This window comes from Dendrobates tinctorius, unplaced genomic scaffold (genome assembly GCF_039654945.1).
Source record: "Dendrobates tinctorius isolate UK_male_01 unplaced genomic scaffold, ASM3965494v1 ptg000023l, whole genome shotgun sequence".
Lineage (NCBI taxonomy): Eukaryota > Metazoa > Chordata > Amphibia > Anura > Dendrobatidae > Dendrobates > Dendrobates tinctorius.
Window position 1 is genome coordinate 5,223,398 of NW_027361691.1, and position 24,131 is coordinate 5,247,528.

Sequence of the window (24,131 nt, forward strand, 5' to 3'; positions counted from 1 at the left end):
CTGGAATGCTGTGATGAAGCATTGCACGTCAACCATTTAACAAGAGACAGTATTTGCAGAACACGTACACTGCACCTTAAATGCCATGAAATCTCCCCTATTAGTGGCTGTAATAATTCCTCACCCAAGACCCCAGTCTTTTAATCAATGAACCTATTCCCATCACAATGGTGGGAACATGATTCGTGGCTTAACAAATGCCGCCGATCATCATGAATTTGATGAGCTGAGGCTGCCACGCCACCCAACCTGCCCAAGCTCTGGCACTTTATCAGAACTGGGCGAAAATGGCGTGAGAATGCCAAAAGCCACAATATTTTAGCGCGGCCTGTAGTTTCACCAAAATGTTGTGACATTTCAAAGCTTTTTAATGTCAGAATACTGGGGTAAATGAGTTGATAAATCAGGACCCTAAATCCTTTTGAAATAAATCTAAGATGCTCTTCTGATAAACTTTGAGCTGAGATAGTAAAACACTTACTTCTTTTTATAGAATCCTTCTTTGTTTCGGAAATATCTCATTTGATGTCCAGGTTGTGAGGACTCAGAATCATATATATAAACATATCGATCATCCGATTCTTGAAAGGAAACATTTTTCCCTTTGCTTTTATTTTTCATGGGATTTCTTCCTCTTAGAATAGACGGAGGTGTCTGTCTGTAGCCATCTAAGTCCGGATTAATCTTGGACTCTTTCACCTCCACTATACCGGCCTTGTGCAGCATTGTAATGTCTCCAGATGTACAGAAAATGTCAGATTCTCCTGTAGCGCAAAATATTGAAATTAGATTTAATAAAATACAAAATTCTATGTGATTAAGATTATTAACACTTACAGGTTATTATAACTTCTAAATAGTATATTAGACTGAGAAAAGAGGGACCCAATCCCCAGAGAAAAGCTCCTGCAATTCAGAGAAAGCAAAGCTTAAAGAGCCACCCGGGGACTAAAGTGAGACCTGACTGGCCCAACGCTGCAACCAGTCGGCTTCTCCCTGCGCCGCTGCACTTGCTGGACAGGTCTACTCTAATGAAAGATATGGGAGATACCTGTCAGTCAAGGAGATGCCAGCTTGGGACAGCACCAGATTTGTCAAGTCTCTCCATGTGGTCACTGGTCAGCTCTGCAAAATATGTTTTCTACAGATATCTGATATTATCACCCCTAGAATGATACATTGAATTATGACAACAGAGGGGCTGAGTCTCTATAGCTATCATGTAAGCATCGTTCCTATTCTGCTGTGTTCCGGACTTTGCCCTTACTGTTGCCCTTAAACCTGGCTTCGTTCGGCCATACTGGTTCCTGTGACATCACCGCCTGTTGGTCCCGCCCGCCGGGTTTAAATAGCTTTCCTGGACGTGACTACCTTGCTTGTATATCTCGTTCTGTACCTGATCTGCTAGCTGGGAGTTGCACGCTGTGCTACCTCCTTCCTTCCTGCTGAATCCACCTGGATTACCTGCTGCCTAACTGCCGCTGCCTGAACCTTCTGACGGTGTCGGCCTGAAGGCTCCTTCCAGCCCTGCCTCCACCGCTCACCGCTACTACAGCACTCACAGTATGCGCTGAAGATCTTGACTGCTGTGTGCGTTCCACCTGAGAGACTATCACTGCTACCTTTGCACATCCAGTATCAATTACCTAGTGACTTTCTCTGCCACTGCACTGTGCCCGAAGATTCCCCTCCCGCAAAGGAGAGGGCTAAGTGACTGTCCTTGCCTGCATTCTTAAGACTGTGTCTGCTTACATCTACATAGTGCTGGTGTACAACTTGCTATCTACTGGACTGAGTTCTGCTGCTGTTACCACTGCTGTCATTATCTGGCTCCGCCAGCACCTGTGCTGTTCTGTGCTGCTTGTTTAATACAAACTACTTTCACGTATACCTGTGTCTGTGACTCTATCATCTAGCCACTGTCTTCATAGAAACCTACTATACATCATTACAGGATATACAAGCCACCAATATGGAGACCGCAGGTGTAGAGTCCCTGGAGAAACATGTAAGCAAGCAGCTTGCTTTGATACGGCAGGATGTGGCAGGCATTAGGACCCTGCTGGACACGCTGGAGCAACGTATCGAACACAACGCCGGGGCAGCAGAGGCACAGTTGCAACGACTGGCAAATCGGATTACGGCGCTGGAACAAGCAGCTCCTCTTCAGGGTGATCGTGTTCTGGCGTTGGAGCAAGCGATTCCTATGCAGCTTGATCGGATTGCTGCTCTGGAACAGGCCCCAGCCGCGCAGGTAGCAGGTGTTGCCCGGGATACTACACCGACCTTCCCGAAGCTTCCACCCTTCCGGTTCGCTGGTGAGAGGGATAAATTCCGAGGATTTTTGAACCAGTGCCGGATCTTCTTTGCTGCTCATGCCCCACAGTTCACTACGGAACGCTCCAAAGTTCTGACTATAGTCATGCTGCTGTCTGGTAAGGCGCTCGCGTGGGCCAACCCTTTGATTGAGACCGACGACCCTCTGCTTAACTCTATGGACAATTTCATTGCCGCAATGACGCAGATGTTTGATGACCTGAACCGAGCTAATACTGCTGAGACGACGCTGCTGACCCTTCGGCAGGGGAAGCGTTCGGTGCTGGAGTATGCATTGGACTTCCGTAGATGGGCTTTAGACACCACCTGGAACGGGGCAGCCAAGCAGGCCATCTTCCGCAGGGGATTGTCCACGGCAGTTAAGGATGAACTGGCACGCGGGGACTCGCCCGTGCTTCTTGGGGACTTCATCAACCACTGCATCCGCATTGACAATCGACTCTCTGAGCGCAGACAGGAGCGCTGGTCTGATCTACGGTTTAATAACACTGTTCCGTTCTCTTCTCCCTCCAGAGATGTCACCAGCAGGAGGAATCCCGAGCCCGAGCCCGAACCGATGCAGGTGGATGCTGTACGTAGAAATCCTCCTGATGCCCGCAAGGAGCATCGCTTTAAGGAAAACCTGTGCTTCTACTGCGGGGGGACCGGTCACTTCATCTCCGAGTGTCCAGTCAGGAGACGTAAGACGGCTGCAGCTATCATTGATTGTAACTCCGAGGCGGGGGAGTCCTGCGTCCTAGATCTGAACAATTCGGGGGGCAGAGACAATCAGAGAGACCTGGACTTTGCCGATATGAATTCGCTGGCATCTCTTCCATTGAACGCAGTGGTGATCTCGATGACATCCGTCGTTTCCTCCTTCGCTACTAAGAAGAATTCCCACTATTACCTATCCTTGAGGGTCTGCTTCCAGGGTCGGTGTGTCGAGAGCGCCGCCATGTTGGACTCCGGGGCCAGTGGAAACTTCATGGATATCGCGTTTGCAAGGAAGCATGGAATCAGGGCAGTGAAGAGGGAGTCGTCAGTCTTGATGGAGACAGTAGACGGGTCACCACTTACATCGGGACCGGTAACCATGGAGACTGAGTCGGTGAAGGTATGCATTGGAGAGGAACATGTGGAACATTTGTCCTTTTTACTAATATCTTCTCCTCACTTTCCTATTATCCTGGGGTTACCTTGGCTCCAGGTTCAGAATCCTCGCATCAACTGGGAGACCAGGGAAGTGCAGTTCCCTCCAAGTTCTAACAGCAACCCCGCTATTCCTAAGGTCGCTGCTATCCCCAAGGTAGTAGCTACGACTGAGGGACAATTACCAATGGAGTATCAGGATCTGGCAGAGGTATGTGATAAGAAGAGGGCAGATATGTTACCTCCCCACCGGCCTTATGATTGCCCGATAGAACTGGTATCTGGGGCGGAGATCCCATTCGGGCGTATTTACCCTTTGTCTGGTCCTGAATTAAAGGCCTTGAAGGACTTCATCGACGAGAATCTCGCCAAGGGCTTCATCCGACCGTCTACTTCTCCTGCGGGTGCACCAATCTTCTTCGTGAAGAAAAAGGACGGGGGTCTGCGTCCTTGCATGGACTACCGTGATTTAAACAAGGTAACGGTCATGAATCGGCACCCGCTACCCTTAATCCCTGAACTACTGGAGAGGGTGAAGCAGGCTAAGATATTCACCAAACTGGATCTTCGGGGAGCCTACAATCTCGTGAGAATTCGGTCTGGAGATGAGTGGAAGACGGCCTTCCGCTGCCGTTATGGACACTTCGAATCACGGGTCATGCCGTTCGGACTACGAAATGCTCCTGCAACCTTTCAGCATTTTGTTAATGACATTTTCCGAGATGTGCTTGATGTATTTATGGTTGTGTATCTCGATGACATTTTAATCTTTTCCAGTGATCTCGAGGAACATCGGCTCCACGTGAGGACAGTGCTGCAACGCCTGCTGCATAACCATCTTTACATCAAATTGGAGAAATGCGAGTTCCACAGGGCAACAGTGCAGTTCCTCGGTTATGTCATCTCTCCACAGGGTCTCCAGATGGACGATCAAAAGACCAGAGCGATCCAGGAGTGGCCAGCGCCAGGATCGGTGAAAGAAGTTCAGAGGTTTGTGGGATTCGCCAACTTCTATAGGCGCTTCATCCGTAACTTCTCTGAGATTGTGGCTCCCATCACCCAACTGACCAAGAAGGGGGTACCGTTCCGGTGGACTCCGCAAGCCCAGGAGGCGTTCACACGGCTGAAGGACAAATTTGTGTCGGCTCCCATCTTAAGACATCCAGACCCAGACCTGAGCTTTACTCTTGAGGTGGACGCATCGGATGTCGCCATCGGCGCAGTGTTGTCACAGAGAGGAGGTGAGAAGGCAGTTCTTCATCCTTGTGCCTTTCTTTCTCAGAAGCTATCCCCGGCGCAGAAGAACTATGACGTAGGGAACAAGGAGTTACTGGCGATTGTGACGGCATTCAAGGAGTGGAGACACTTGCTGCTGGGGTCCTCAACTCCGATTACAGTTCTTACCGACCACCGAAACTTGGAATTCATGCAGTCCGTAAGATGTTTGAACCCACGTCAGGCACGTTGGAGCTTGTTTCTAAACCAATTCAACTTCATCATCTCCTACAGGTCGGGGGCACGGAATGGTAAGGCAGATGCGCTATCTAGGATTGCTGCTCCTGAGGAAGTGATTAAGTCGTCTCCTAGTACTGTTGTGTCTCCCGCTCATTTCATCTCTGCAATCCATCATCAGGATCTTCTGTCTGAGATCAAAGCAGCATATGCAGCAGATCCGTTGCTAAGGCAACCTACCCCCGAAGTAAGCCTAAATTACAATGGAAGAGTGTGGTTACAGGAGAATCGGCTGTATGTACCAGAGGTGACAAGACTTGAAGTCCTCCGACTGATCCATGATTCTAAGATTGGGGGACATCGTGGAATAACGAAGACCCAAGAGTTCCTGGCTCGGTACTTCTGGTGGCCTTCATACCGGAAGGACGTGGAGGGATACGTGTCATCCTGCGAGGTATGTGCTCGGTTCAAGACGCCTCGTGCGTCGCCTTCCGGGTTGTTACAACCCTTGCCTATACCATCTCGTCCCTGGAGATCCATCTCAATGGACTTTATTGTTGAACTACCGGTCTCCAAGGGTAAGAACACCATTCTAGTGGTCGTGGACCGCCTCACTAAGGCAGCACACTTTATCCCTTGCGCTGGATTACCCACAGCAAAACAGACTGCAGACTTGTTGATTCAAGAGGTAGTCCGTCTGCACGGAGTCCCGGATGAGGTGATCTCGGATCGTGGGGTGCAGTTCACGTCTAGGTTCTGGAGGTGTTTCTGCGCGGCTCTGGATATTAGAGTAAGTCTGTCTTCGGCTTACCATCCACAGACTAATGGACAGACGGAACGTACGAATCAGACCCTGGAGCAGTACCTCCGTTGCTACTTAAGTCATCTGCAGGACGATTGGGTAGATCTGCTTCCCCTGGCAGAGTTCACATATAACAACTCGCAGCACTCCTCGACTAAGCAGTCACCGTTCTTTGCTAATCAGGGTTACCACCCAAGCATCTTGCCGCAGTTCCCCAAGGAGGCTGCATTACCTGCTGTGTCTGACCATCTTTCTTTCTTACAGCAGAATTTGGAAGCTCTGAAGACCACCTTGACGACTGCGCAGGAAAGGTATAAGAGAGCAGCAGATCGTACCAGGAGGCCGGCTCCGGTGTATAGGGTGGGAGATACGGTCTGGTTGTCTACCAAGAATCTGAGGGTGAGGGCACCGACTGTCAAGCTGGGGCAGAAGTTTGTAGGGCCATACAAGATCGTGGCTCTAGTGAATTCGGCAGCGGTGTGTCTGAAATTACCCCCTGCCTGGAAGGTTCACCCGGTGTTCCATGTTTCCCTACTAAAGCCAGTTGTACCAAATTCTTTCCCAGGGCGTACTTCCTCTCCTCCAGCTCCAGTGCTCGTTGATGGACATGAACAATATGTCGTGGAGAAGATTCTGGATTCACGGATCTTCAGAAGGAAGTTGCAATACCTGGTCAAGTGGCAAGGATACTCTGTCGAGGAGAATTCCTGGGAACCGGTGGAGAATATCTGTGCTCCGCGGCTGCTGGAGCAGTTTCATCTAAGGTACCCGGACAAGCCTGGTCGAAGATTGTCCGGAGGACATTCTTTAAGGGGGGAATAATGTAAGCATCGTTCCTATTCTGCTGTGTTCCGGACTTTGCCCTTACTGTTGCCCTTAAACCTGGCTTCGTTCGGCCATACTGGTTCCTGTGACATCACCGCCTGTTGGTCCCGCCTGCCGGGTTTAAATAGCTTTCCTGGACGTGACTACCTTGCTTGTATATCTCGTTCTGTACCTGATCTGCTAGCTGGGAGTTGCACGCTGTGCTACCTCCTTCCTTCCTGCTGAATCCACCTGGATTACCTGCTGCCTAACTGCCGCTGCCTGAACCTTCTGACGGTGTCGGCCTGAAGGCTCCTTCCAGCCCTGCCTCCACCGCTCACCGCTACTACAGCACTCACGGTATGCGCTGAAGATCTTGACTGCTGTGTGCGTTCCACCTGAGAGACTATCACTGCTACCTTTGCACATCCAGTATCAATTACCTAGTGACTTTCTCTGCCACTGCACTGTGCCCGAAGATTCCCCTCCCGCAAGGGAGAGGGCTAAGTGACTGTCCTTGCCTGCATTCTTAAGACTGTGTCTGCTTACATCTACATAGTGCTGGTGTACAACTTGCTATCTACTGGACTGAGTTCTGCTGCTGTTACCACTGCTGTCATTATCTGGCTCCGCCAGCACCTGTGCTGTTCTGTGCTGCTTGTTTAATACAAACTACTTTCACGTATACCTGTGTCTGTGACTCTATCATCTAGCCACTGTCTTCATAGAAACCTACTATACATCATTACATATCAATATATTAACGGCTCGTTCACTGACAAGTTCCTATAGAAGACCATTTTTTAATTTATATATTAGGTTGTTTTTCTATTAAATCTATTTTACGAATGCTCGGAGAACTTACTGTCAGAGGAGGTGACCTCATACTCGTCTGGGCTGTTATTGATTACTACATCAGGGGGTCCAGGCACTGAGATCTTGTTGCCTGTGAGGACGTCTCTCTGTTCATTCCCGGGTCCATGAAGCAAATCACTAATGGTAATTGGTTTGTAGTCCTCACGTTTTCCTGTAACACAGAACATAGAAATCAACATTTCTAAAATAAAAGCTTCCATCATGTTTCTTGTGAATGCCCTGAGAACTTACTGTCAGAGGAGGTGACCTCATCCTCATATGGGCTCATATCGATTATTACATCAGGGGGTCCAGGCACTGAGATCTTGTTGCCTGTGAGGACGTCTCTCTGTTCATTCCCGGGTCCATGAGGCGAATTATCAATGGTAATTGTGATGTAGTCCTCACGTTTTCCTGTAACAGAACATAGAAATCAACATTTCTAAAATAAAAGCTTCCATCATGTTTCTCCTCTATGTCTAGGGCTATCACAATGTCCAGGCACTGAGATCTTGTTGCCTGTGAGGACGTCTCTCTGTTCATTCCCGGGTCCATGAAGCAAATCACTAATGGTAATTGGTATGTAATCCTCACGTTTTCCTGTAACACAGAACATAGAAATCAACATTTCTAAAATAAAAGCTTCCATCATGTTTCTTGTGAATGCCCTGAGAACTTACTGTCAGAGGAGGTGACCTCATCCTCATATGGGCTCATATCGATTATTACATCAGGGGGTCCAGGCACTGAGATCTTGTTGCCTGTGAGGACGTCTCTCTGTTCATTCCCGGGTCCATGCAGCAAATCACTAATGGTAATTGGTTTGTAGTCCTCACGTTTTCCTGTAACACAGAACATAGAAATCAACATTTCTAAAATAAAAGCTTCCATCATGTTTCTTGTGAATGCCCTTAGAACTTACTGTTAGAGGAGGTGACCTCATCCTCTTCTGCGCTCATATCGATTATTACATCAGGGGGTCCAGGCACTGAGATCTTGTTGCCTGTGAGGACGTCTCTCTGTTCATTCCCGGGTCCATGAGGCGAATTATCAATGGTAATTGTGATGTAGTCCTCACGTTTTCCTGTAACAGAACATAGAAATCAACATTTCTAAAATAAAAGCTTCCATCATGTTTCTCCTCTATGTCTAGGGCTATCACAATGTCTTTCTTATGTGTGGAATGGAAGTTGCTTTCTCATTATAAGTATATGGAACCTCACACTGAGTCTCATAGGAAACCACTACCACAACCACACATAACACAGTTTGTGAGCCGACGAATCTGAATTGCGGTCATATGGTTCAGAAGACGACTAGAATGGCGCTGGTGCTATTTTGAATATTGCGCTTAGATCCTGCATTGCGCTGTCCCCTTTATAGTCCCAATCCTCGGGGTATTACATGAAAATGTAAACTATCTAGTAATATCAGCCGTATTCATCTATATATCGCTATAACAGTAAGGATTCTAACACCATCTTTTGGGATTATGACCCTTTAGTATTTTTATCTATTGGAGATAACTTGGTCCTCTTTTGTAACCGCGACCAAATGCAAATTTTTTGTGCTGATTCTCAAAAACCATCTTATTAATGGCCTCTTTTTTTGTGACATGAAAATGACATTGTTACTGTTTTCATTATTACTGTCACCTCATCACACTTTTCTGGCGCATAATAGGGTCTGGGAGGGAGAGCCGACAAGGAGCGGCGGCGCCATATCGCAATATTAGGGTGTGAACCTCCGCAGAAAGGTAGGGGCATTTTTTTAGGCTGCTTTAGGGCCAGGCCCACTTCCCTCCTGTGACTCTATTATATCTATAAGTCCCCCCTTTTTATGATAATTTTGAATAAAAATGTTATATATAGTAGGAGGGTCTTTTTTAGTTTAAGTTGTTGTAATTTTTTTGGCCCTCTCTCCCTCTGATTCAGTTTTGCAGATTTATCCGGCTGTAGTTACCATTTAGATTGGTGTTGTTCTCTCTAAAGTCATTGGCACAATTTTGACTTTCAACGTCTTTCATTGGTTTCTTCTTTTTCAGACAACTATAAAAATGAAAAAATAAAAATCACATTGTAAATTACAAAGTAAAACATGTCTGTATTCTGCAGAATGTAAGAATGAAACATGTTATCTAGTACTATCTGTAGAGAGATCACCAGTCAGTCATTTTGGTGTAGCAGAGCCAGGTAGGGCAGGGTTAAGTCCGAGCTTTGCAGGATTTGATTAGATGCACTCACTTAGCTTTTTTTTTTTTACTACAGCCAGGACCTCTGTTCACTATTTCTGTCTGCTAGATGAAGCAGAGTCGAGTGTACTGGAGCTAGTGAGTGTTCAGCCAACATTTGAGCTATAGCTGAGAGGAAGATGTGCCGGGATCTCTCTGTGAATGGAGACAGCATGGGTCAGCTAGGAAAGCTGAGCAGTCTGTGTGCAGGAGCGGCAGAGAACCGTTCATCAGCTGCAGCCTGTATAGTATGAACCGTCCCCAGGAGTTGAACCCTTCTGTTTGGCACTGGAGGCTACTGGAACTCGTACTGAAGGGGATACCAAGACTGGTGGGATCGTGCCTCTTCTATGTATGAAGTTTGCTTTTGGAGAACGGACTGTAATCTGTTCAGGTGAGCTCACACTGACATATGGGCCCTGCTAAATGAATTATTTGCTGTGACACCTTTGTGCCTAGAAGAGGATGTTTTTGGTTTGGAATCCCTTGGAATGTTGTGAAAGCAATAAAACTGCACCGGTTTGACTCAAACAGCATTGACTATGTGAATGGTACCTAATGCCTATCTGAGAGCGTGAATCCCTACAAAGTATAATATATGCCCATCAGTTACCCGCAGGTCACAGCTCCAGGGTGACGTGTGTGTGAGCCACAAGAGGCCTACACTAAAGTATTCCCATTACTGGAGTAACTTGAAGATGTGACATTTCCTCTACAGACTCCTGTGTAGCCCATAAATCATGACTTACTATACTTACCCATAGATGATAGCAATGGGACGCATGAATACTGCGAGGATGAAGAGAATGGCGGCAGGTATAACAATCCTATAGACTGTATCCTCAGATGGTTTTGGAGGCATGGTGACATTCTCTAAAAAGGGAAAGAACATAAGTGATCAGGTAACCAGAGCTGGAATGTGTTCAGAAGTGGAAACCAAAACCCTGGACCGGGCGGCCTGAGGAGCCAAGTATGACTATTAACAGAGGGGAATTTAGTGTGGAAAATGATGGATTATTTTTATGTCATATCAATATGTAATGGACAAAACAGAGATCTGCTCCTTTATATTTCTGGAATAGGGAACAAACACATGATGGGAGACGTCACCTGTAATTACAAGTAACACATGAAGAATCCCCCATTCCATGTATGATGTGACGTCATCTAAATCTCCAGTCACAGAAGAGAAGTGACAGAACCCCTAATGACCCGGAGCCTGACGCTCATACACCGGGCCCTAATCATGGATCCTAATAGTGTCTGGGGCCGGAGGTGAAATGTTCCATGTGAGGGACAGATCTGATTTCTGAGCTGCTGATCGCCTGTCTCTTGTGGGCGCCTTCTGCTACATGTAGTAGTCGGTGGATCCAGCCCGGAGAGAACAGTATTAATGCTCGGCGTCTCCTCTATGTGTCATTAGACTGGACCCTGGAAGCCAAACGGCCTCTTTCCCCAATTCCACATTACATGGTAAAATGAATAATGTAATTCACAACTACAACTCGTTCAGCAAAAAGATAAACAAGTCCTCATACGGCCATATGAAGGGAAAAAAGTTATGGCTCTTGGAAGGAGAGGAGAAAAAAAAGCCCAAAAACTAAAATTGGTTGCAGAAGGGAAGGGGTTAACCCCGTAGTCAGAGTATATCTGGTAATGCACTTACCTTCGTTAATCCTGATCTGCTCTAGTGATCGAGGGTTGCGGATAAAGATGGGAGCACCTTCCGCGGGTGCTAATATCATCCCCAACCAGGTTGGGACCAGCCTCCAACACTGCATGGGAAAAAGTGGCCATATTGGTGGGGTTGGCTAGAGGCAGACATATGTTGCTGCTGCTGTGAAGGTTGGGTAGGAGGAGGAAGGGGGTTAGGTGTAGGCCCACCTATTTGAGTATCTTCAGACCCTGCTTGAGCAAGCATCTGTGTGGGTGGTCTCATGCGCATTAGATTTCGGGGGGAATGCTGCCACCTCTCCAGATATTCAAACAGCTCATATGGGGTATTCTGGGGTGTGCTTGCATCAAGCAGGATCTGAAAACATCCTCGAATACGGAGCCTCACCTCACGGGAAAGGGCACAGAGATAAAAGGCAAGGCTACGTGAATATGCCTCCTCTCCATCATCTGTATTCACTCTAGCCAGATAATTTAGGACCCCTGTGTCCACATTGGTCCTGGTATCTTGTGCAGGGATCTGGCGCCTTCTTCGTCCTCGCCGGGATGTTCCAGCAGGCTGTGGGGAGCCCCAGATCTGGGCAGTTGGGCTGCTGCTCATGTTGCCCTGCTCCTCCAGTATGGGTGATGTTGCAGCAGCAGACGGTCCTGGTGGTGTGGTTTGGGGCACAGGCAATGGGTTCTCCTGAGATGATTCTTCACCCATGCTTCTTGTAGGGGGAGAAGATGGGCCAGCCACCTCATCCCCTACAGGGTCAATTATGGGCTCTGTATCTGAGCCCGTTCCTCTATCCGTAATGTTGGAGTGAGTTCTGTTATGAAAGAGAACAGAGCCAAAAATACATTAATATTTTTGACCCTGTAAAGTATCTGTGTATTGTGGTGTGAGGTATCTACTTACGGTCTCAGATCCAGAATAGGGGTGAGGAAGGAGAGGCGGTCATAATAAATGTATTTTCTTTTGACGTAGCCCGCATCACCACTCCTGGACCGCTGCTGACGTTCCCGCCTGTACTGATCGCGGATGCTGCGCCAGCGTTTCATCACATCTTCCACTGCAATGTGACAGGAAATATTCTCAATTTTACATATCTGATCGGTCACATTTGCTACCAGTAGTCTAGGCATGTGGCCTTCTGGGGTGTGCTTTCTACCCAGGGTGGCATATCTAATTGGGCCATCCAGGCCAGATACACAGGGTCAGAATAGTTCATGTATCAAGTAACTACACTTAATAACTTGGTTGGCTAAGAGGATGAGGAGCTTGTGGCCTGAGCAAAATAATGGCAGTGTGAAACCATGTGTCACATCCAAATCTACCCGCCTCATGAGGAAAAAAGTAGAAGCACAGGAAGGGGGGGCTGATTCTGTATGCATTTTATGATGTGAGGTAATTTAATCATTTTTTGGCCTTGTACTTACTCAGTTTCTGCTGCTCCTCACGTGGGCGATCACCAAAATCATGGAACATCTGCCGACATATGCGCCTCCATGACGCCTCCTTTCTTGCCCGGTTGGCATAATGGGCATCACGTTGGTCCCAGAGTTCGGGACGCTCCTGCATCAGTACAATGAGCATCTCCACATTTAGGAAATATGGCGCCATGACGCTGCTGTACTCCGTGGAGGTGTACTTCCTGGAGGTCTGGAGCGGTTTTTGAACTCATTTGCATGTCTAGGCTTCCTGATGATGGATTGGCCCATTTCCTGTCACCAGCCAAAAGACCTGCGTATTTCTCGCAAGTCACACGTGTGGTCCGTGTGTAAACCGTATTTTTTGCACACCCATAGACTTGCATTGGCGTATTACGGGCGCATGCTGCGATTGGCACGGACCGTAGAATACGGCTGAGAAATATACGGCTGTTGGGAGCAAACCCATAGAGAATCATTGGTCCGTGTGTAATGCGTGCTTTTAACGCCTCTCACTCGTCCGTATTCCTCTCTAGTGTGACCCCGGCCTATTACTGAGGATGGCGGGTGGAAACCAAATAGCATTGCACTCATTTCATTGGAAGAAGTATGCTCATAAGACATACTGATAGGGAACATAGATTGTGATTCCCATCGAGGACAGCGATAATAATGTGTGCAAACTGTAAAGCGCTGCGGTATATGTTACCGCTATATAAAAATAAAGATTATTTATTATAAGATGAAATGGTCTTTAAATAGGTCAAAAGTTAAACATGACATTTCCTTTGTATTTTAGGCAAAAAAAGTTGTCATTTTTTTTACATTTTAAAATGACAAAAAGGAAAATGGTTAAATGCAAAAGTTTGGGCACCCTTGGAGCTTTGTGTGCTCAGATAACTTTGACCAAGGTTCGGACATTAATTGGCCTGTAAGCGTGCTGCTTGCTCACTATCATCATTAGGAAAGGCCAGGTGATGCAAATTTCACAGCTTTATAAAAACCCAGCCTCCTCTAACGCTTTCCCAAAAAAACAGCAGCCATGGGTTTTACTAAGCAGCTGCCTAGCACTCTGAAAATGAAAATAGTGGAGGCCCACAAAGCAGGAGACTACTAGAAGATAACAAAGCGTTTTCAAGTCGCCCTTTCCTCAGTTTGAAATGTAATTAAGAAATGAAAGTTAATATGAGCAGTGGAGGTAAAGATAAGGCCAGGAAGACCAAGCAATATTTGAGTAAGAACTGCTCATAGGATTTCTGAAGACACTTGCACAAATATGGCCTTCAGGGAGGCGGCTTCCTCAGTGGCTGCTGAAAGCAGGCAGTGAGGAAGCCTGTGCAGCGGCTGTCAGATCGCTGATCTGACACAGCGCTGTTCTAAATGTCAGATCATCGATCTGACACTTCACAGTAATGTCCCCCCTGGGGCAAAGCAATAAAGTGAAAAAAAAGTGGAAAAATAATTAAAAAAAAAATCCCAAAATAAATTAAAAAAAAAAATATTTCCTAATAAATTCATTTTTTGGAAATAAAAAAAAAAACAATAAAAGTACACATAATTAGTATCGTCGCGTCTGAAACAACCCCTCCTATAAAACTGTCTCACTAGTTAACCCCTTTAGTGAACCCCTTAAAAAATAAAAATAAATAACAAAGCAACAAAAATGCGTTATCATCATATCGCTGAACAAAAAGTGCAATAACGCACGATCAAAAAGACACATTTAAATAATCATGGAACCGCTGAAAACGTCATCTTGTCCTGCAAAAAATTAGCCGCCATACAGCATCATCAGCGAAAAAATAAAAAAGTTATAGCTCGCAGAATAAAGTGATGCAAAAATAATTCTTTTTGATATAAAATACTTTTCATTGCATAAAAGCAACAAAACATAAAAAAATGACATAAGTGAGGTATCGCTGTAATCGTACTGACCCGAAGAATAAAACCGCTTTATCTATTTTACCACACGCGGAACAGTGTAAACGCACCCCCCAAAAGAAATTCTTGAAATGCTGGTTTTTGTTCATTCTGCGTCCCAAAAATCGGAATAAAAAGCGATCAAAAAATGTAAGGTGCCTGAAAATGGCACCAATAAAAACGTCAACTCGTCCCGCAAAAAATAAGACCTCACATAACTCTGTGGGTCAAAATATGGAAAAATTATAGCCCTCAAAATGTGGTGATACAAAAACTATTTTTACAATAAAAAGTGTCTTTTAGCGTATGACAGCTGCCAAACATAAAAACCGCCATATATAGTAATTCAAACCCCCCGTTATCACCCCCTTAGTTAGGGAAAAATAATAAAATTAAAAATAAGTATTAGGGTTAGGGTCTGGGCTAGGTTTGGAGTTAAGGATAGGGTTAGGGTTATGGTTAGGGCTGAGATAGGGTTAGAGGTGTGTTGGGGTTAGGGTTGGAGTTAGAATTGGGGGGGTTTCCACTGTTTGGGCACATCAGGTGGTCTCAAAACGCAACATGGCGTCTGATATCAATTGCAGCCAATTCTGCATTGAAAAAGTCAAATGGTGCTCCTTCCCTTCCAAGTTCTGCCATGTGCCCAAACAGTGGTTTACCCCCACCAATGGAGTATCAGCCTACTCAGGATAAACTTCTGTGAAGTACTTGTTGGTTCAAAGTGCTCACAACACATCAAGATAAGTTCCTTTGGGGGTCTAGATTCCAAAATGGGATCACTTGTGGGGGGTTTCAACAGTTTAGGCTTATCAGGGGCTCTCCAAACGCGACATGACAGTCGCAGACCATTCAATCAAAGCCTACATTCCAAACATCACTACCTCCCTTCCAAGCCTCTATGTGTGCCCATACAGTATATTTCTCCCACATATTGGGTATCAGCGTGCTCAGGACAAATTGAACAACAATGTATGGGGTCCAATTTCTCCTGTTACCGTTGGGAAAATAAAAAAATTGGGGACTAAAAGATCATGTTTGTGGAAAAAATATGATTTTTATTATTTTCACACCAAGGCGTCATAAACGTCTGTGAAGCCCTTAGGGGTTCAATGTGCTCCCCACACATCTAGATAAGTTCCTTGGGGGGTCTAGTTTCCAAAATGGTGTCATTTCTGTGGGGTTTCCACTGGTTAGGCACATCAGGGGCTTTCCAAACGCGACATGGCGTCCAATCTCAATTCCAGCCAAAAAAGTCAAATGGCGCTGCTTACCCTTGGTAAAATTAAAATTGGGAGTGAAAAGATCATTTTTGTGGAAAAACTATGATTTTTTAATTTTACGGCTGTATCATATAAACTTCTGTGAAGCCCTTGGGGGTTTAAAGTTCTCACCACACATCTAGCTAAGTTCCTTGGGGGGTCTAGTTTCCAAAATGGGTCACTTGTGGGGGTTTCCACTGTTTATGCACACCAGGGGCTCTCCAATCGTGACATGGCGTCCGATCTGAATTCCAGCCAAGTTTGCATTGAAAAAGTCCTTCCCTTCTCTGAGCTCTGTCATGCACCGAAACAGTGGTTTCCCCCCACATATCAGGTATTATCATACTCAGAACAAATTGCACAATAACGTTTGCAGTTCAATTTCTCCTGTTACCCTTGGTAAAATAAAAAAAAATTGGACCTGTAGTATTTTTTTGTGAAAAAAAAGTTAAATGTTCATTTTTTTTTTTTTAACAATCAAAAAATTCCTGTGAAGCACTTGAAGGGTTAATAAATTTCTTTAATGTGGTTTTGCGCACCTTGAGGGGTGCAGTTTTTAGAATGGTGTCACTTTTGGGTATTTCTTATCATATAGACCCCTCAAAGTGACTTCAAATGTGATGTGGTCCCTAAAAATAAAATGGTGTTGTAAAAATGAGAAATCGCTGGTCAACTTTTAACCATTATTACTTCCTAACAAAAAATATTTTGGTTCCCAAATTGTGCTGATGTAAAGTAAACATGTGGGAAATGTAATTTATTAAATTTTTTGTGTGCCATATCTCTGTGATTTAAGGGCATAAAAATTCAAATTTGGAAAATGGCAACATTTTCAAAATGTTTACCAAATTTCTGCTTTTTTCACAAATAAACACAAGTTATATGAATGAAATTTTAACACTAACATGAAGGACAATATGTCACGAGAAAACAGTGTCAGAGTCACCGGGATCCATGGAAGCGTTCCAGAGTTATTACCTCATAAAGAGACAGTGGTCAGAATTGTAAAAATTGGCCCGGTCATTAACGTGCAAACCACCCTTGGGGGTAAAGGGGTTAAGCATGTGCGTGGATCAATCAAGCTGTGGGGTTGTGTTGCAGCCAATGGCATGGGAAAGATTTTACAAGTAAAGGGATGAATGGATTCAATGAAATTTCAACAAATTCTTAATGGAAACATTACACCATCTGTAAAAAGGATGAAGTTAAAAGGGGATGGCTTCTACAAATGGATAATGATCCTAAACACATGTCAGAATCCAAAATAGACTATCTCAAAAGGCAGAAGCTGAAAGTTTTACAATGACCCTCACAGCACACTGATCTGAACATTATTGAAAATCTGTGGCAAGACCTCAAAATAGCAGTGCATGCAAGACGATCCAGAAATCTCACAAAGCTGGAAGAATTTTCCAAGGAAAAATTTTGTAATTTTTAAAATGTAAATGATGAAAATATATATTTTTTTACCTAACATGCAAAGAAAATATGTCATGTGTAACTTTAGGCCTTTTAGAGATCATTTCCTCTTCAACTTACTTAACTGTTCCCTATAACAGTAATTTTGACCAGGAGTGCCCAAACTTTTATATTCCAAAGTATATGAATTGGGCTATGCTCCAGAACTCTCTCCATAGAAGTACATTAGACATGTGACATACATGTAGATTGCATTGTTTTTAAGCACAACACTACTTGTACCCTAGTTTACATGTGTGCAATAAAAAGGGATGATCAGCAGCCATGTGTAATGGTAATGACTATGCAAAGTAGTCCAGTGCTATGTATATTCTGCTGTATTGTAATGATCCATAAAATAAATCTCAAATATACATGATATATGCTGACTTCATTAATTACTGTATTTAAGTTATTAAATTTGGCCCTGATGATGATGGGTCCTTGACTCCAGAAGAGTCATCCTTTAACAAGAGAGGAAAAACCCCCAGTGGAGGAAACCTCTAGGGAACCAAGGTTAAAGGAGTGCCCTTCCCTTGGGCTGTGGATAGGTGAGAACAGAGACCGAGCCCGGAATCTGCCTCTTCTTACAGCTGTTACCTCACCTGTGTCGTGGGTCACTTGGCTGCTGAAAGTCTGGTAAATGTCATATGACTGGATGAGAGCAGTCCAAGCCTGGAATCTGCCTCTTCATGCAGCAAGTAAGTCACTCTTCTGTGAGCATGCCTGACTGTGGAAAGTCCGGTAAATGTCATATCAATAAGTGAGAGCAGTCCAAGCCTGGAATCTGCCTCTTCATGCAGCAAGTAAGTCACTTGTCTGTGAACACATCCGACTGTGGAAAGTCAGGTAACTGTCATATCCATAGGTGAGAGCAGTCCAAGCCTGGAATCTGCCTCTTCATGCAGCAAGTAAGTCACTTGTCAGTGAACACATCTGACTGTGGAAAGTCAGGTAACTGTCATATCCATAGGTGAGAGCAGTCCAAGCCTGGAATCTGCCTCTTCATGTAGCAAGTAAGTCACTTGTCTGTGAACACGCCTGACTGTGGAAAGTCCGGTAAGTGTCATATCCATAGGTGAGAGCAGTCCAAGCCTGGAATCTGCCTCTTCATGTAGCAAGTGAGTCACTTGTCTGTGAACACGTCTGACTGTGGAAAGTCCGGTAAGTGTTATATCCATAGGTGAGAGCAGTCCAAGCCTGGAATCTGCCTCTTCATGCAGCAAGTAAGTCACTTGTCTGTGAGCACATCTGACTGTGGAAAGTCCGGTAAGTGTCATATCAATAGGTGAGAGCAGTCCAAGCCTGGAATCTGCCTCTTCATATAGCAGGTAAGTCACTTATCATTGAGCATGCCTGACTGTGGAAAGTCCGGTAAATGTCATATCCATAGGTGAAAGCAGTCCAAGCCTGGAATCTGCCTCTTTATGCAGCAGGTAATTCACTTGTCCGTGAACACACCTGACTGCGGAAAGTCCAGTAAATGTCACATCCATGGGTGAAAGTAGAGACCGATCCCGGAATCTACCCCGTTGTGCAGCAGGTAAGTCTCTTGTCCGTGAATATGTCTGGCTGCAGAAAAACTGGTAAGTGTCATATCCATGGGTGAATGCAGAGACCAATCCTGGAATTTGTGTCTGTTTTGCTTCATCACTGGTTGCCTGATCCTCACATGGTAGCCACCATGTAAAGGAGTTGTAGTGGAGTTGTCCCCTCCTGCTGGATTCCTTTTCAAAATAAAGAAAATAGAATTAAGCACTGTAGATAAAGCACTGAAGAAATTACAAACTCATTTCTTTACTGTATCAAGTGTAATCATCCAAATAATGGGACAGGGCAGCAATAGTTAAATCCTGTGGCCTGCTGGAATGCTGCGATGAAGCATTGCACGTCAACCATTTAACAAGAGACAGTATTTGCAGAACACGTACACTGCACCTTAAATGCCATGAAATCTCCCCTATTAGTGGCTGTAATAATTCCTCACCCAAGACCCCAGTCTTTTAATCAATGAACCTATTCCCATCACAATGGTGGGAACATGTTTCGTGGCTTAACAAATGCCGCCGATCATCATGAATTTGATGAGCTGAGGCTGCCACGCCACCCAACCTGCCCAAGCTCTGGCACTTTATCAGAACTGGGCGAAAATGGCGTGAGAATGCCAAAAGCCACAATATTTTAGCTCAGCCTGTAGTTTCACCAAAATGTTGTGACATTTCAAAGCTTTTTAATGTCAGAATACTGGGGTAAATGAGTTGATAAATCAGGACCCTAAATCCTTTTGAAATAAATCTAAGATGATCTTCTGATAAACTTTGAGCTGAGATAGTAAAACACTTACTTCTTTTTATAGAATCCTTCTTTGTTTCGGAAATATCTCATTTGACGTCCAGGTTGTGAGGACTCAGAATCATAGATATAAACATATCGATCATCCGATTCTTGAAAGGAAACATTTTTCCCTTTGCTTTTATTTTTCATGGGATTTCTTCCTTTTAGAATAGACGGAGGTGTCTGTCTGTAGCCATCTAAGTCCGGATTAATCTTGGACTCTTTCACCTCCACTATACTGGCCTTGTGCAGCATTGTAATGTCTCCAGATGTACAGAAAATGTCAGATTCTCCTGTAGCGCAAAATATTGAAATTAGATTTAATAAAATACAAAATTCTATGTGATTAAGATTATTAACACTTACAGGTTATTATAACTTCTAAATAGTATATTAGACTGAGAAAAGAGGGACCCAATCCCCAGAGAAAAGCTCCTGCAATTCAGAGAAAGCAAAGCTTAAAGAGCCACCCGGGGACTAAAGTGAGACCTGACTGGCCCAGCGCTGCTCCCAGTCGGCTTCCCCCTGCGCTGCTGCACTTGCTGGACAGGTCTACTCTAATGAAAGATATGGGAGAGACCTGTCAGTCAAGGAGATGCCAGCTTGGGACAGCACCAGATTTGTCAAGTCTCTCCATGTGGTCACTGGTCAGCTCTGCAAAATATGCTTTCTACAGATATCTGATATTATCACCCCTAGAATGATACATTGAATTATGACAACAGAGGGGCTGAGTCTCTATAGCTATCAATATATTAACGGCTCGTTCACTGACAAGTTCCTATAGAAGACCATTTTTTAATTTATATATTAGGTTGTTTTTCTATTAAATCTATTTTACGAATGCTCGGAGAACTTACTGTCAGAGGAGGTGACCTCATCCTCATCTGGGCTGTTATCGATTACTACATCAGGGGGTCCAGGCACTGAGATCTTGTTGCCTGTGAGGACGTCTCTCTGTTCATTCCCGGGTCCATGAAGCAAATCACTGATGGTAATTGGTATGTAGTCCTCACGTTTTCCTGTAACACAGAACATAGAAATCAACATTTCTAAAATAAAAGCTTCCATCATGTTTCTTGTGAATGCCCTGAGAACTTACTGTCAGAGGAGGTGACCTCATCCTCATATGGGCTCATATCGATTATTACATCAGGGGGTCCAGGCACTGAGATCTTGTTGCCTGTGAGGACGTCTCTCTGTCCATTCCCGGGTCCATGAAGCAAATCACTAATGGTAATTGTTTTGTAGTCCTCACGTTTTCCTGTAACACAGAACATAGAAATCAACATTTCTAAAATAAAAGCTTCCATCATGTTTCTCGTGAATGCCCTGAGAACTTACTGTCAGAGGAGGTGACCTCATCCTCATATGGGCTCATATCGATTATTACATCAGGGGGTCCAGGCACTGAGATCTTGTTGCCTGTGAGGATGTCTCTCTGTTCATTCCCGGGTCCATGAAGCAAATCACTAATGGTAATTGGTTTGTAGTCCTCACGTTTTCCTGTAACACAGAACATAGAAATCAACATTTCTAAAATAAAAGCTTCCATCATGCTTCTCGTGAATGCCCTGAGAACTTACTGTTAGAGGAGGTGACCTCATCCTCTTCTGCGCTCATATCGATTATTACATCAGGGGGTCCAGGCACTGAGATCTTGTTGCCTGTGAGGACGTCTCTCTGTTCATTCCCGGGTCCATGAGGCGAATCATCAATGGTAATTGTGATGTAGTCCTCACGTTTTCCTGTAACAGAACATAGAAATCAACATTTCTAAAATAAAAGCTTCCATCATGTTTCTCCTCTATGTCTAGGGCTATCACAATGTCTTTCTTATGTGTGAACTGGAAGTTGCTTTCTCATTATAAGTATATGGAACCTCACACTGAGTCTCATAGGAAACCACTACCACAACTACACATAAGACATTTTGTGAGCCGACGAATCTGAATTGCGGTCATATGGTTCAGAAGACGACTAGAATGGCGCTGGTGCTATTTTGAATATTGCGCTTAGATCCTGCATTGCGCTGTCCCCTTTATAGTCCCAATCCTCGGGGTATTACATGAAAATGTAAACTATCTAGTAATATCAGCCGTATTCATCTATATATCGCTATAACAGTAAGGATTCTAACACCATCTTTTGGGATTATGACCCTTTAGTATTTTTATCTATTTGAGATAACTTGGTCCTCTTTTGTAACCGCGACCAAATGCAATTTTTTTGTGCTGATTCTCATAAACCATCTTATTAATGGCCTCTTTTTTTGTGACATGAAAATGACATTGTTACTGTTTTCATTATTACTGTCCCCTCATCACACTTTTCTGGTGCATAATAGGGTCTGGGAGGGAGAGCCGACAAGGAGCGGGGGCGCCATATCGCAATATTAGGGTGTGAACCTCCGCAGAAAGGTAGGGGCATTTTTTTAGGCTGCTTTAGGGCCAGGCCCACTTCCCTCCTGTGACTCTATTATATCTATAAGTCCCCCCTTTTTATGATAATTTTGAATAAAAATGTTATATATAGTAGGAGGGTCTTTTTTAGTGTAAGTTGTTGTAATTTTTTTGGCCCTCTCTCCCTCTGATTCAGTTTTGCAGATTCATCCGGCTGTAGTTACCATTTAGATTGGTGTTGTTCTCTCTAAAGTCATTGGCACAATTTTGACTTTCAACGTCTTTCATTGGTTTCTTCTTTTTCAGACAACTATAAAAATGAAAAAATAAAAATCACATTGTAAATTACAAAGTAAAACATGTCTGTATTCTGCAGAATGTAAGAATGAAACATGTTATCTAGTCCTATCTGTAGAGAGATCACCAGTCAGTCATTTTGGTGTAGCAGAGCCAGGTAGGGCAGGGTTAAGTCCGAGCTTTGCAGGATTTGATTAGATGCACCCACTTAGCTTTTTTTTTTTTTACTACAGCCAGGACCTCTGTTCACTATTTCTGTCTGCTAGATGAAGCAGAGTCGAGTGTACTGGAGCTAGTGAGTGTTCAGCCAACATTTGAGCTATAGCTGAGAGGAAGATGTGCCGGGATCTCTCTGTGAATGGAGACAGCATGGGTCAGCTAGGAAAGCTGAGCAGTCTGTGTGCAGGAGCGGCAGAGAACCGTTCATCAGCTGCAGCCTGTATAGTGTGAACCGTCCCCAGGAGTTGAACCCTTCTGTTTGGCAGTGGAGGCTACTGGAACTCGTACTGAAGGGGATACCAAGACTGGTGGGATCGTGCCTCTTCTATGTATGAAGTTTGCTTTTGGAGAACGGACTGTAATCTGTTCAGGTGAGCTCACACTGACATATGGGCCCTGCTAAATGAATTATTTGCTGTGACACCTTTGTGCCTAGAAGAGGATGTTTTTGGTTTGGAATCCCTTGGAATTTTCTGAAAGCAATAAAACTGCACCGGTTTGACCCAAACAGCATTGACTATGTGAATGGTACCTAATGCCTATCTGAGAGCGTGAATCCCTACAAAGTCTAATATATGCCCATCAGTTACCCGCAGGGCACAGCTCCAGGGTGACGTGTGTGTGAGCCACAAGAGGCCTACACTAAAGTATTCCCATTACTGGAGTAACCTGAAGATGTGACATTTCCTCTACAGACTCCTGTGTAGCCCATAAATCATGACTTACTATACTTACCCATAGATGATAGCATTGGGACGCATGAATACTGCGAGGATGAAGAGAATGGCGGCAGGTATAACAATCCTATAGACTGCATCCTCAGATGGTTTTGGAGGCATGGTGACATTCTCTAAAAAGGGAAAGAACATAAGTGATCAGGTAACCAGAGCTGGAATGTGTTCAGAAGTGGAAACCAAAACCCTGGACCGGGCGGCCTGAGGAACCAAGTATGACTATTAACAGAGGGGAATTTAGTGTGGAAAATGATGGATTATTTTTATGTCATATCAATATATAATGGACAAAACAGAGATCTGCTCCTTTATATTTCTGGAATAGGGAACAAACACATGATGGGAGACGACACCTGTAATTACAAGTAACACATGAAGAATCCCCCATTCCATGTATGATGTGACGTCATCTAAATCTCCAGTCACAGAAGAGAAGTGACAGAACCCCTAATGACCCGGAGCCTGACGCTCATACACCGGGCCCTAATCATGGATCCTAATAGTTTCTGGGGCCGGAGGTGAAATGTTCCATGTGAGGGACAGATCTGAGTTCTGAGCTGCTGATCGCCTGTCTCTTGTGGGCGCCTTCTGCTACATGTAGTAGTCGGTGCATCCAGCCCGGAGAGAACAGTATTAATGCTCGGCGTCTCCTCTATGTGTTATTAGACTGGACCCTGGAAGCCAAACGGCATCTTTCCCCAATTCCACATTACATGGTAAAATGAATAATGTAATTCACAACTACAACTCGTTCAGCAAACAGATAAACAAGTCCTCATACGGCCATATGAAGGGAAAAAAGTTATGGCT